Source organism: Crinia signifera, chromosome 4 (assembly GCF_055691185.1).
Source record: "Crinia signifera chromosome 4, ASM5569118v1, whole genome shotgun sequence".
NCBI classification, from domain to species: Eukaryota; Metazoa; Chordata; class Amphibia; order Anura; family Myobatrachidae; genus Crinia; species Crinia signifera.
In genome coordinates, this window is record NC_139220.1 from 158,709,542 (window position 1) to 158,721,741 (window position 12,200).

The 12,200-nt window shown below is 41.2% G+C and overlaps 1 protein-coding gene across 1 annotated transcript in view; it reads right to left on the reverse strand.

Annotated features, from left to right (window-relative positions):
• The window catches only part of GRM8 (glutamate metabotropic receptor 8), a 951,427-nt gene that overhangs the window by 184,342 nt on the left and 754,885 nt on the right, over positions 1-12,200 (reverse strand). The window lies entirely within an intron of this gene.

Here is a 12,200-nt window from a genome sequence, read left to right on the forward strand (position 1 = left end):
ACACCAGAAAATTCATTCCCAGGTTGGCCCCTTTTACACCAGCCTAGTCCCTGCATTTTCTGGTGTGGGGGGAGAGAAAACCACCCCTCCCCCTTTAACCAGTTATCTCATTTAACCGGCTATATCTTCGGAACCAACTGACCCATTTACATGAGATAAGTATCATATTGAAGAACTTTTGAGTGGGCTTTGAATGATTTTGGTCCAGCAAAACTGGAACGTTTGGTCCCAGAGTAATATGCCCCCAATAACATGAACAGCCATGAAATTACATTTCAAAAATGAAAAAATTGTATTACCCGCAATATCTCTGGAACCGATTGACCGATATGGACCAGCCTGGTATCATATTAAAGGCCTATCGATTTGAAATTGAATGAAATCAACCACAAGCTTCTGTAATGCCAGGGGGGGAACTGACAACTGTCAGAACCGGGTAGGGGTCGGAATTAACGGGTCCCATATTATCCTATGGGGAAAACGTTACAGCTTTGCCAGGCAATATCTCAGGTTCCCGGGGGCTAGAGGCACGTGGCTGGGCTCGTTGTAAAGCCTTGGTCCTCCAAAATGAAATGACAGAGGGGCAAGTGCCCGGGTGCCCCCCCTCCCTGAATCCGCCCATGCAAGCAGTATGTTATAAACGTTTCAATCTTATTAGGATTTTCATCAGGATACAAAAATTTTTTGACAATGTGCTTACTTTATATCCCCACAACATCCACGTGCAAAATTCTATCAGCGCAGGCTGTCCTCTGACACGGCGCTGAATCATGACGTCACTGTGTAGCCACACGGCGCACGTCAGTTTGTGATATTAAAAACCATAGCAACAACATTATAACAATATTATAACAATATAGCAACAGCATCCAAGTATACTGACCTCCCCAGTATAGGGAAGAAATATACATTATAATAGTAAGATCAATAAGGTCATAAATATCAACATAAGCATAAATGTCGACATACTTGTAGGCAATATGGTCAGAGCAACTGGCATTATTAGTGCACACTATAGTCTTATCTATACACTCCAATAGCGATCACAATATATATATAGAAAGAAATATATTGAAAGAAAACCAGTAACATGTAAGTAATCAGCAGTGGTTAAGCAATGGAATACGGTACAGTTACATTAGAACATCGATAAAGAAAGACTTTAATTCAGTCCTTTAGGGGCTAATACCTGCAGACGGAAGATCCATTCAGCTTCTCGTTTGAGGAGCATTAACCCACAATCACCCCCGTGTCTTAATGGTGGGATTTGATCTATCATTCTATATTTTAAGCTGGCTATAGAATGTTTCGCCTTGGTAAAATGCTGGGCGACAGGCTGATCACTTTTACCATTTTGTAAGGCTGCATCGGTCGTCCATCCGTGCAGCCTTACAAAATGGTAAAAGTGATCAGCCTGTTGCCCGGCATTTTGCTGAGGTGAAACATTCTATAGCCCTCTGACGAAGTTTTGATACGAAATGCATTAGTGCGGGGTTGGGGACATCAGCTCTACCTGTGCCCGGCTCTCCCTGTCACGTCCATCCACGCTTGTATCTTCCGACGAGCCTTTCCCTGTGGTGTACAGCCGGCTGGTGCCTGTGGACTTGCGCTGCTTGGAAGTCGATAGGAGTTGTGCCTGGGTTGTGCAATATTGAATCTTGTGGTAACCATCCCACAGCGGTTACCCACTCGGTACGGGTCTTCATTGATTTTATGTACTTTTACACAGCTTGTGTTTTATAATAAAAAACTGTTTTACACTATGGAGCGCACCTCTCCCTTTTCTTAATATATATATATATATATATATATATATATATATATATATATATATATATATTCTTTTATACAGTGGAGGGATGTATCAAACCTTGGAGAGAAATAAATTAGTATCATCCAATAAGCTCCTGTCCTTTTTTTTTTAAAACAGCCTGTAAAATAGGAGCAGGGTGTGGTATGGTTGGTACTTTTTTTTCCTCTTCTCTGTATCTCTCTTCAAGGTTCAATATATCTCCCTCACTGCATTTATATGTTATTCACGCACACACATTAACCATAGGGTGCTAATAAAAAGTGTGAAATGGCTCATAACAGATAAGACCTATTGTTATCTTACATAACACTGTATTTTATATAAAAAGACACAAAACAATAAGCATACACTGAGCAATTCTGTAATATCATTTAATTTAACAACAACATATAAAACAGATGTTATTTCCAAAACGCTATTCTCAAAAACCATGCAGGAATTCATTCTGCACTCCAGAGGATCTTTTCTATTATAATCTTACAAACTATAACACTAATCTCTTCTCACAGAGATGTTTCCATAATACTATATCATATTGGGCAACAATTGACTTATTTTCTGATGTGCCTGAAAAACAAAATGCTGCCTGTATTTTATGTCCTATATTGTGTTTATACTTAAAATCATATTGTTTTAAGATTAAAGACTTGTTCTTTTACCTGGACAGATGGTGCACAAAGATAAAACCTAGGTAAGCTAATTTTTGTGTCAGTAGGAAGTGCAGCTGTATATTTAACTCCACACAGGATCTACAAAGGTGATTGAAGAGCATGGACATTACTCCAGAGGATGGCATAATCATGGAGCGAGATAAATCGAAATCTAGAGTGTGCAATACTGACTGAATATAATAGACTTTGGCTACAAGCCCAGCATTAGAACCATATATAACCAACAGAATAAAGATATTTTTACATCTGTTTCCTGCTTTCCACCGCTGAAATAAACCAAAACGTACTGTTATATTGAAATATGTTGATCAAAAATATACTCCCCAGTGCTAAAATGTTCTTGATGTCAGATTTTACAGGTTCACTCATTGACTATTTTTCACAAAGTACCATTGCCCTAAAGGCCTGATGTGGAGCTGAACTTACACCAGTTTGTTCAGTGTAAATTGGGCAAATTTGCATTACACACAGAATTGGCACATATGCTCCAATGCAAACCTGTACTTATTGAGACTAATGCCTCCTGAGAACCACTAGAGGGCAGCAGCTAATGCACACGAATGCTGATGGCAACTTGGCCAAAACAAGGAGCATATGCTATGGATTCAGAAGCAGAAACATTTTGAGACATACAGTAACAGCACATGATTAGAATGATACTGTTTTGTGGACTTTTCAATCATTTACATCCATTTTGCTAACAACACTTTATCAGTTCCTAAGGGGCATGTTCAATTAAGCACAAGTTTTACTGCCTAGGGAAAGCTAATGGGCTTCCACTTGCATGAAATGCAAGGACAAATCCTGCCTCTGGGTTCCTGCAGCTAATTGAATAAGGTAGCACTGATAATTAGCCACAGGGTAAATCCTGCAGCTACAGTCATTGGGTATACCTCCAAGTGTCAGATATATATACCAATAAAATAAATAGAATGTCCATAGGTGTTGAAAAAATAAACACATTTGGAAACTGAAAATCTATATAATTTCTAAATTGGTGTACAGTAATTAGCTTTGCATCCAATAATTAAAAAATAATCATTGAATTTTGTCACAAATTCTCATTTAAAAAGAATGCTGGACATTAAAATCTGAGTCATGGTGGGGACAAGGCCTGGAAAGCTCCTACCATCTAATTTGCCTACTGTGAATTTCATGAACCTCTATATGGGTCTGTGGTAGTGTTCCACATGCTCTCTCTCCCTCTCTACTCTTTGCTCTCCTGGCATGCCTCTTGTCTGCATGATCACTGCTGTTAGTCACCACTGTGGTTTCAATTCTCCTGACTTTGTTCAACATCAGTTGTGCTCTGCTGCAGGGAGAGATTATGTGCTGCTTGCAGATACATCACCACAGTTTTGGGGATGATTTTGCCTGTTGCTATCCAGCTTCTCCTCTCACCTTCAGCACTACTTGGGCTCCTTGGGATATCCTTAATTAATTGTCTTACTTTTGTACCTGTCCTGTGTCTCCATGTGCTTTATTGAGGTAGTTTATTCTGGAGAAACTTATGTGACTGCCTACCCTACTCTACCCCTGGCTAATTCCTCTTATATGGTTTGATATCTGCCCCATATTCATTCAGGCATGCCAAGGAGTGTTGTCAGGCACACTTCTGGACAGCTACTTTTTATTACCCTATCCTGACCCTCTCTGCGCTGGGCTTTCAGGTAATTGTAGCACAAACCCTAACCCTGCCCTAACCTTTACCCATAGCCTAAACCTTGCCATAACTGCAGACTAATGGTGTGTACACACGGTACTTTTTGCCTTCCGATGTTGACGATATAGTCAACATCGGATCAGAATCGGATGCAGATCGCAAGGGTTTTAACCCTTCAGATCCCGATCCAATTCCGATGCGCGTTCAGGTATCGCAAGGCAGAAAGTCTTGTCTGCCTTGACTATATAGTGCAGACCTGCACTATATAGTCAGACTTGTATGCAAATCTGATGTGCCTTCAGATACTATCCATGATCCGATCTGATTGGATCGTGGCTAGTATCTGAATGCACATCTGACCGTGTGTACACACCATAACCTTAACAAATACAGTACAATGAATTGTCAACATTCCCAATGTTGACATTATTACTACAGTATATTGACATTATGTTCATATGAAATTTGTCAATATTTTGACTACAGCATTTTGTCCATGTTGATTTTTTGCTTTGTTGACCTAATGCTATGAAATGGTATTAATGAAACTGTTCTTAAACTTTGTGAACAGCACGATGATGATAATAATTATATTTTAGAAGGTGAGGGAACCTCCTGAAACAGTGTAAGATAAACTAGCTCATATAGGAATATACAATGTACCTGCTTTTCTGTGCTGTACAGGCGTAAACACAGAAAGATTAAGACTTTGAATAGAGCACCAAACATGTCTTGATGTTACTGCTTTCACGCCAGATTTGTCTCTTGTGACTTGTGTTGCATTGTACTGTATCTGTGTATGACTGAGTCCTAATCTGTATTTTATGTGATATGCAACATTGCATATAACATTGCAGATAGCACAGATTTTTTTCACACCTAGGCCTTTATTTAGATCTGATCACAGTACAAATTTGTTTGGAAAATGGGCAAAACCATGTGCACTGCAGGTGGGGCAGATGTAACATGTGTAGATTCGGGGGGAGTTTTTGTTTCTGTGCAGGGTAAATACTTGCTGCATTATTTTTACACTGCAATTTAGATTTCAGTTTGAAAACATCCCACCCAAATTTAACTCTAAAATTATGTCTCTCAAATTTGTACTTTGATCAGATCTGAATAAGGGCAGTGATCAGTGATGTAGCTAGGTTCCACGGTGCCTGGAGCAAGAGCATGTTCCCCCCCCCCCCCCCCCACCTGCATGGCGAAAAGGGGGCGCGGCCTAACAATATACTACACACCGCTTAAGAAAATGGTACATCCAAATTTAATAGTTAATATATTTAATTCTAGAACAGGTACAGTGAAAATTTTTTTAGAACCAATATACTCTACTTTTCATAAGATCATTCAGCAGGTGCTCCGCCCTAGCTACGCCTCTGGATGCCGCACACCAAATTGCGCATTACAGCCACCACCACCACCCCACCCCCCACCCCCCCATAGGCAGACATATTAGACATATTCAGAATCTGAATATGTCTGATATGTCTGCCTATAGCGAGGGGGGTTGGGGGTCTGAATATGTGACACGTCTGCTTTTGGGGGGTTGAGCTAGAAGGGGATCTGACTTGTAACAGTGAGTCTGTGAGTCTAATGCAGACATACAGTAGCAGTAACAAACAGTCACAGACCCCCCCCCCCCACACACACACACACACCCATAGGCAGGCATGTGTCACATATATTCACAGATCCCCTCCAGCACAGCCTAGGCAGACAGGCAGTGAAATGTATTCCCCAGGTCCTCACACAGAGTTGTCAGTCTTTCTGCCCTAATGCAAACATAGCTGTCACAAACAGCCAGAGACACCCCATGCCTGCCGCCCCCACCCCAACCCGCCCACCTCCCCCACACCTGCCAGTGTATGGATCAATAATTATGTCCAGGTATACAGTGACAGACCAGTGCTGGCTGCCCCTGCCCCCACTCACTTCAGAAAGCCCGTCCACGGCGCTGCTGTTGTGCTCCTCTGTCTCTCTCCCCTCTCAGGCTGTAGTTTCACTTTCGACATACAGTAAGCCTGAGAGGTGCTCCCCCTGCCTGCCAGCAGCTGTATCTCTACCTCAGGCAGCCGCAGCAGCAGGGAGGAGGAAGACAGAGCAGGGAGTGCGGCTCAGCAGCTGACTCGCCGCGCAGATGAATACCGGGCACAGCGGGGAACGGGCGAGCAGGGCGGGGGAGCCGGCGGCAGAGCTCCGGCGCCAGGTAACATGTCGGCGCCCGGAGCTGGTGCTCCGCCGGCTCCACCCTAGCTACGCCTCTGAATAAGGGCACAAGTTCCTCTATACTTCATTTACAGATTTAGACTCAGTTGCACATAGATTGTAATTAAGTTGCATATTTGAGCAATAAGGAAACAAACTTCTAACGTGGGAAAAACTTTGGCCCTTATTTTAGTTGAATCGGACAGATGCGTATTTCGGACAGGAACCGAGTGTTCTTAGCCCAACCTACCATACGGATCGTTCACACCGTCCGAATGCGGTAAGATGCCGACCGAACAGACCGTGAGTGGATGTTTCATGTGAACACCTCCTCCATTTTTGGGAACCTCCCCCTTTCTCCGATGATCGCCAACCATCGAATGATGGACCGAGTGGTCAGGCAGCACCGAGTGCTCCAGACCACTCTGACATTTTTCCGTATAAAAGCAGGGATATGGGCGGGCAGCTGACTTCTGGCTATCTCAGCTATCCGTCACCCACACGTGCGTCATGGCCGCATTACCACATGTACACCCAGCGTTTTCATGGGAACGCCCATGAAACACGGGGCATACGCATATGGTAATGAGCCCAAACAGCCCTTCATGCCCCTCTCCACCCCCTGCTCGGATGGTTCCATACAATAATTTTCTGCACGGACCTCACGCCGTGTTCGTACGTGTGAGGCTTCGCACATGCGCCTCTGCAATTGCGCAAACACCAACCATCGGCTGTCCATCCGCACTCGGAGCCATCTGACTCAAACAATAAGGGACTTTGTGACAACATTTCACAGAGCAGTTTGTAACATGTGTGTAAAATCAAACTTGATTGATGTGTATCTCTTTATTTTTATCATAAGCCATATACTTAGCCCAAGTTAATGAAATACTGGTAGTGTACTGTATGAATTTCATTATATAAGAAGAAGCTGTTATTACAAAGATATATTTTGGCTCTGTTTGAATATTTTGGCATCTTTACTACTTTTACTGTAGATCTGCTAAAATAAAATACACTGATAAATAAGGACAAAACACATAAGTTACATGTAGCTTCTGGCTCTGCAACTCATTAGGGTTATAGGGAATAACGTTTAACCATACCAGACTGGATGTAGGCCAGACAAATCAAAAAATGCTAAAATCAATTATATTGAAATCTACAATTAGAACATGTTGCAGATTATGAGACAGTATTGGTGTGGATGTATTTGTGGGAAGCAACAAGGAAATGTACTATAAGCTGTACCTTTGTAGGTTAGGTCAAAGTCTTGTGTTTTAATGTAACACTGCAGTCATTGTTCGCTTGAATGGCATCAGTGTCCATTATACCTTTTACAATTTGTATTAGACATTGAGCAACTATTCAGTCTCATTAACCCTTTGAGTGACCAACATTTATGTGAGAGATGTTCAAAATATCCTGTAAAATGCCAGCGTCTCTCACATTTGTCATATAAATTCAACTAAAAAATGCTGTGTAAAAAAAGATTATTTTTCCAATATAAGGTAAACATTACAGGTCATTATGATGAATACAAATGTTTGCTTGCCAATTTTTACACCAATTTCGACAAATTCGCTTGGCACTCAAATGATTAATCAATCATCCTAATATACATAGGCTTAAATGATTGAGATGATGACATAAAAAAAAACCCTCAGTAATACATAATAAAGTTTTATGAAAAAACCTAAGATGTTTATCCTGGCAGCCAACATCCCCTTAAAGCAAAATACTGTGAAACACCCCAGGCATTCAGCTCTAGGTAGTAAAGGCTTATCACTACTAGTATATTCTGTAATAAATTGTACATGAACCAAGTTTCATTTGATGTTCTTAGATGTTTTAGTTCAATGTTCACACATGCTGATAATATAATAACACCAGGCCACATTATATTATAATAACTTCTACTCTTACTGAAGATAATAGACATTTCATTGCACTGAACCACAGAAAAACACTCAGAAGTATTGGTGGAACTGCTGAGTCCTGCACTGTAGTCTCTGCCATCCCCACTTTATCACCATCAGAGAGGTGCCCTGGATGAAGGTCATCACTGCTGCAGCTGTTTGCCACTTGGGATTAGACTTATGCTTTTAAAATTGTCTTTCTATTGTAGGTGCAATGTGTTATTAAAATCATTTAGTTATATTAAAGATACTGCTCAAATTATATATTTTTTGCCGGTTTGCCTCTAAAACAATCCCCATGTATATGGTGAAGAGAGGCAATTGTCATTACAGGCAATGGAGAAAATTTACTAAGATGGGAGTTCTATTTCACATGGGATGTTGCTATGGGCAACCAATCATATACTATCTATTATCTTCTAGAAAGGGACAAAATAAATAAGAAGTAGTTTCTTATTGGTTGCCCATTGTTGCATCCCATGTGAAATAGAACTCATATCTTAGTAAATTTCCCCCAGTAAGCCTTATTTTACTTGGACTATAGGGTTTATTCTGGTTCACTGGCAAAGGCAAATTCACTCTCTAATGGATAAAACCATGTGCACTGAAGGTGGGGCTGATGTAACATGTGCATGGTTTCCTCCGGGTACTCCGGTTTCCTCCCATAATCCAAAGATATACTGTCAGGCTAATTGGCTCCCAACAAAAATTTACCCTAGAATGTCTGTGCATGTACATGTGGTAGGGAATATAGATTGTAAGCTCCACTGGGGCAGGGACTGATGGGAATGTTCATCTATACTCTGTAAAGCGCTGCGGAATCTGTGTGCGCTACATAAGAAACTGTTAATAAATAAATAAATAATAATGATATAAGAAAAGGGGTCACTACACTCCAAGGACCTTATTCTGGTTGACTCGCAGCGCTGCTTGTCTTTTTAAGCGCGCCCACCTCGCATTTCCGGTGATGTCACCTGGCTGCCCCCGGCACCTGTGTCATCGGGGCATTAACCAGGGAGTGTGCAGTGTTTTCATGGGAATGCACATGAAACGCAGAGCGTCCCCATGGGCGCATGCCCCGGCCCACCGCTCCACGCCCACACTGTTGTTTGTGGGTACCCAACTAACACTTTGTTCGGCATGGCCACTAGCACATAGAGCATGCGCATGCACTTGTGCAGATAAAGACATTGCGCTCCACCGCAGATTTGCATTGGAGCGCATCAATCAGAATAACATCCTAAATCTTCAGTTTAAATGAATGCTTTCAGAGGCTGTGTGATGAATCACATGGGGTTTCTGGTACATATCTATGAGAAAGAAGCAGTGATTCATTTTCTTGCATATTTTGTTTGTTTCAGTTCACTTCTGTTTCTTTGTTTTCATGACAGTGGGAGCTGTTAATTATGGAGGACACAAAATAAAGCTGAATAAGGGGTCCCCAAGCACTATTACTGCTTTCTCTGTATGCAAGAGTTGTGTTATGTCAGCAGGGATAGCAGTAAAACCAAGCTATTTACAGATAAAATGTAAATGAACTGAAAAATAGGCTAAATAACTATCAAATATTTTGATAGTTATATGGGACTGGGGAATCTGGCATGTTTTCCATGCAAAGACATATAAGCTTATTATAATAGAATAAAACTGTACTAACAATTGGCAGTCTCTGCATAGAGAGTTTATACAGAATTTCAAACTACTAGACCCAATAAGTTTTTATCTTCAACTCCCTCTTAATTGTCAGGCCAATTAAAAAGTATTAACTCCATAAAAATCTGAATCTGCTTATTTATTTCTGTAATGTTAACAGTCTCATTTCATGCTGCTTTCCCACTGCAGACCCGTTTAAAGTACTGGTAATCTTAAATGGTATTTAAAACGGTATTAGCATTCCCACTGCAGCAGATTACCATTTTAAATACCATTTAAGGACCATTCCCATTGCAGGTAAAACGTTTAAGCTGTTCAAAACATTTTACCGAGGCATAGAATGCCAGCAGCTCATCTCATCTTCTACAATCTTCTCCCCACAAACTTCCTGGTTGTGGTGAGGGTCAGAACACAGGCAACAGCCTATCACTGAATTGTAGCCTGTTGTTATCACTAAATAACGTTTAAGAGGCATTCCCACTGCCTCAAAAACGTTATTTTAGCGTGTAGGACTCTGCTTTTAAAACGGGTTGAAATACCATTTAACTTTAAACGGTATTTCAACTCTGGCACTTTCCCACTGCAGCCTTAAACGGTATTTTGCACTGAAAAATCGGCAATTTACCGTTTTTGAGCTGCAATGGGAAAGGGGCATCAATGTGCCACATCCCTTGGCAATGTATCTGTAAAGTGGGTGAAGGGGGCTAATGTAAACAGAACTATAGAGGTCCATCTAAAATATTTAAATGATGGTAACAGCATAATAAATTAAAACATAAGTTTTAACTTTTATAAATGGGGTGCACTATTTTATTTGGTCCTTTTATGACTGAATAATACCATGCATAGAAGAGGCAAAAAGAGGTTGCTCAATCGACCACAGCAACCATAGAGCTGGCTCCTATGACTTCAAACAAGTCAACTAACAATTTTCATGTTAACACCACAATAATAAAATTTTTCCTTAAAATATGTTTTTATGTGCAACCTGAAGGCAGTTCAATCATTGAAAGTATATAATCAGACCCAATTTTGATTACATCTGAGGATAAACATAAGTCCTTATATAAAAAAAAACAGTGTTTATGATGCAGACTTTCAATGCCCATCTAGTCATCTAGTGACATTGATCATGTCACACTGGTGCATACCACTATGCTGCACATCGCTGCCTCTGACAGAACTCTGCAGTCTCCATGCTGCCTACATGCCAAGTTTCCCTCCAATTCCCAACATGGGCACCGCCATCTTGCCTGTAATCATATGACGGGATACTCTTTGCTGACATTTTTCTCCAGCCAATCAGCAACACCTTATCCTTATAATGATACTGGGAGAAAACCAAGTAATGGCCAGTGCAGTGGTGTCTACAGCCTAGTAGCATCTTCGGATCTGGTCCTGTGATATCCAGTCTCCAGTATACTGCATCTGCTCCATCGGTCCCAGCCGATCTATTGTGCTTATTATTAGCTTAAAAGCTATTCTAAGTGGGTTCACAACCATCACCATCAACCCTACATCAGGCTCCCATCAAAACATTTTTGATACTATGTCGGTTCCAGCCAATTCCTTGTGCCTGCTGTAACCTTCTTAGCTTCTCCAGCAGCCTCTTCAAGAGTTTCCCAAGCATCTTGGAGTACCATCGGTTCAACATGGGTTTGCATTCGGATCATCTCTGCTTACAGCCTATACGGCTCACTACCTGCTTGCTCATACCCAAGTTTCAGTACTCTATTGATACCAGTCAGTATCGATGCACAAAACATTGATAAACTGTGATTGTCGGTGAACTCCTGTTGTGCCTGTGTTAGTGGGACTTAACTGAGCTTCCATACTTACTTGCAGTGCATTTCATCATATCCAATCCATTACCATCTACACACCAATACAGACTTGCCGGGAACCTTAAGTGAAAGTGCGGAGGTGGCAACTTTTGTGATAGACTCATTGGTGCCTTATCGTAGAGCCGACCCTGATTGTGACACTTTTCATTTACCTATAATTTCTGAATTGGTTTATCTGTAGATTTTGATCCGGTGTACAATTTGGTTCTGTGGTGCTGACCCCAATTTTTTTTCTTCCATTTGTATGAATTGTGGCTTTTACTTATTGCTAACAGATTTTGGGGGTGATTCAGGTTGGTGACTGCTTCTTTAATGGACAAAACCATGTGCACTTCAGGCTTTGGCAGATGTATCATGTGCAGAGAGAGTTACATTTCAGTGGAGTGTGTTCAAACCGAAATTCAAATCGCAGTGTGAGAATAAAGCCAC